The sequence below is a fragment of the Sciurus carolinensis genome, chromosome 3 (assembly GCF_902686445.1).
Source record: "Sciurus carolinensis chromosome 3, mSciCar1.2, whole genome shotgun sequence".
In the NCBI taxonomy this organism is placed as follows: Eukaryota; Metazoa; Chordata; class Mammalia; order Rodentia; family Sciuridae; genus Sciurus; species Sciurus carolinensis.
The window spans coordinates 53,271,077-53,274,537 of NC_062215.1; positions in this window are offsets into that span (position 1 = coordinate 53,271,077).

Sequence of the window (3,461 nt, forward strand, 5' to 3'; positions counted from 1 at the left end):
TATGACATGCAAGCTTGGAATTCTTGGCTTTTGATGTATTTTCTATTCCAAAATATAACAGACATTGACTGCTAAGAATGGACTGTTTATGTCACATATTTGTTGACTGTTTGTATGTCTTGAGAACTGTCTATTCAGATCATTTACCCATTTTTAAATCAGATTATTGTTTTTTTCCTTTTTAATTATTTGAGCTTTTTATATATTCTGATATTAGTACATTGTCAGATGAATAGTTTACAAAGATTCTCTTGCATCCCTCTGGTTGTCTCTTCACACCATTAATGTTTTTTCTTTAGTTTTCTTCTATGCAGAAGTTTTTTAAGTTGATATAATTACATTTATCTATTTTTACTCTCGTGCCTGTACTTTTGAGGTCTCACCCAAAATGCTTTTCTTTATACCAATGTCTTGAAATGTTTCCCATATGTTTTCTTCTAGAATTATTAGTTTCAGGTCTTATATTTAGGTTTTTGTTCCACTTTAAGTTGATTTTTGATGAGAGGCAAAGATGTAGTTTCAGTCCTCTGTGTATATATATAATGGATGTCGTAATGCCTCCTTAGGTATCAGGTAGTGTCTTTTGCATACTCAAACATGCTTATCTAAAGGCCTCTTATCCAATGGTCTTATAGTTATTTGGAGGGTTAAAAAACATAAAATGAGTAGGTTCATTAATGGGCACTATTGAAAAAAACAAGTATATTCAATGTCACTCTAACTGTAATTATAACTCAGCCATGTTCCCACTTTATTCTCCTAATTGGTCAAATGAGGGTAGTAGATATTCTCCAAAATGCTAATCAACTTAGGCTAGTGTCCACAGGACAATGGCACAGGGTGTACCTGAACATTAGTTATGGGCACTGGCAGGCCACAGGTATGGGTAGGAGCTGTGTTCAAACTGGTACTTTATGCCAAAGGATTCCATATGAATATGACCCTAGATGTGGAAACTCCATAAGACTCAAGGTACCTTATCAATAAGAAATTAGACACATATTTTATAATAATGGGAATCTATTTTCATTATCTCTAGATAATGGCAATAAAATTTTCAGAGTACACAACCTTTAATTATTATTATCTATTATGCTTTTAGTTATAATCTTAAAATGGCCTAAATGCTTATAGGCACCAATAATATTATCTGTTGATAGTATACAGTCCTGGACCATGAGCCCTGGGCATTTGTCATGTTTGGTCCTCCAAACCCTTCCTAGTCCAGATGAAAGCAGAACCCAGGAGGATTTTTATCCTGAAATGTTCTTTGTCCTGAAGGGAAGCACCCTTTTTTGAAATTTATTTTGCTAGTGTCCCCAAAAACACAGTGAAGAGTCTCTCCAAATTGGAACATAGTAAGTCACAACCTAGTACCAAGAATTATCATAATGTTATGGTTTGGATGTGAGGTTTCCCCCCAAAGCTCACATGTGAGACAATGCAGGAAGGTTCAGAGGAGAAGAGGATTGGTGTTTGTAAGAGTCTTAACCCAATCAGTGAATTAATCCCTGATGGGATTGCTTGAAGTGAGTAGGGTGTGGCTTGAGGAGATTGGAAGTGATGCATGACTTTGGGATATATATTTGGTATCTGGAGAGTGGAGATTCCTATCTCTCTGCTTCCTGATGATGAGAGCTACTTCTCTCTGCCATGCTGTTCCTCCATGATGTTCTGCCTCACCTGGAGCTCCATGTAATGGAGCCAGACTTCTATGAACTAAGACTTCTGAAACTGTGAGCCCTCAAGATAACATTTCCTCCTTTAAAGTTGTTCTTGTTACATCCTTTAGTCACAGCAGTGACATAACTAACTAAAACATGTACCCTTCAGTCCAAGCTTCGCTTAAAGCAGCTCCCACCACTGTTTTCACACAAGATCCCACACAGTGACCACATCTAGTTCAGTATAAGTTGAGACATTGATTTTCTAGTATCCTGTTGACATTGCAAGATTCTGGGCTACTTAATGTGGAGAGTATACATTCTCTTTGGGATTTCTCCTTGTTGTTTCTTTTTGTTTTGTTTTGCTTTTTGTTTTCCAAAATGGAAATGTTCATTGATTTGAAAATTTTTCATTAGGAATTGCACTTCTGAAAATGAAAAAGCAATTTAATAGTAGAAAATTAAAATCAAAACTTTACTTTCCTCTACCCCCACTATTCATAATTATTTTGAAATAACAACTGTTATAATTTGCTTTCTATTTCTTTTAACTTTCTAATACATACATATACATGCTTATGTATTTATATCAATATAAGTATGTTTATGTACAGTTGATCTGTATGTATCAATAGGGGTATGCTATGCCATGGTTCTTATTTACACAGTACATAGTAGGTCAATTATTTTACCTGTCAAATATCTAAAAACTTACCTTCTCCACTTTAATGGTTGCCCCGCATTATTTATAAGTAAATCATAATATTTTTAGCTATATGCTTTTGAGAGAGTTTAAATTGTTTCTGGATTTTTCTGCATTTATAATAAGTAACATATAGAATATTCTTTAGAAAGATGTTTTATTACTTATTTAGTTTTATTTTTTGGGAGCAGGGCATTGAACCCAGGCACACAGAACCACAACCCCAGCACTATTTTTTCACTTTTATTTTGATACAGAATCGTACTAAATGGCCGAGGCTGGCTTTCATTTAAGATCCTCCTGGCTCAGCCTCATAAACTAACTAGGTGTTTTTATTATTCTGCAAGCATTTCCATAAGTTCTTGATGAGTAAAATTCTGAGTTGAATGACATAAAATTTTAGATTTTTTGTATATTAATTCCTCTTATCCTACAAAAATTTTGCACTATTAATATTCCAATGATGAATGAAACTGCTTTTTTCTCCAAACTACTGACAACGGTCACTGTTTTAAGTAAATTCTGATTTTTTATAATATAGTGGTTGAAAATTACTATAATTATTTGATATATAATTTTGATATTCACATAAGGACGAATGTATTTCCAAATACTTATTGTTCATGGATATGGGCTGAATTGTGTTTTTCTCAAAATTTACATGTAGAAGCTATGACTCCCAAAATGATTTATTTGGAGATAGTTAAATGAGGTTAGAAGTTTAGGGCCCTAATGGAATAGAACTATGGTTTCTTAAGAAGAAGATCTCTCTCTCTCTCTCTCTCTCTCTCTCTCTCTCTCTCTCTCTCTCTCTTCCTCTCCCCACCCTTTTCTGTCTTTCTTCTCATGTGAGGATAAAGTAAAACGGCTGTCTACAAGGCAGGAGGAGAATTTTATCAGAATCTGACCATGCTGACACACTCTGCTCTTAGACTTCTGGCTTTCACAATTGTGAGAAAATATATTTCTATTATTCAAGCTACCCAATCTATGGTGTTGTTATGGCAACATGAGTGGACTAATATAATCCATTGTATATCTTCATTAGTAATTTTCTTACATGTCCTTTGCCTTATTTTTTAAGGGATTGTTAT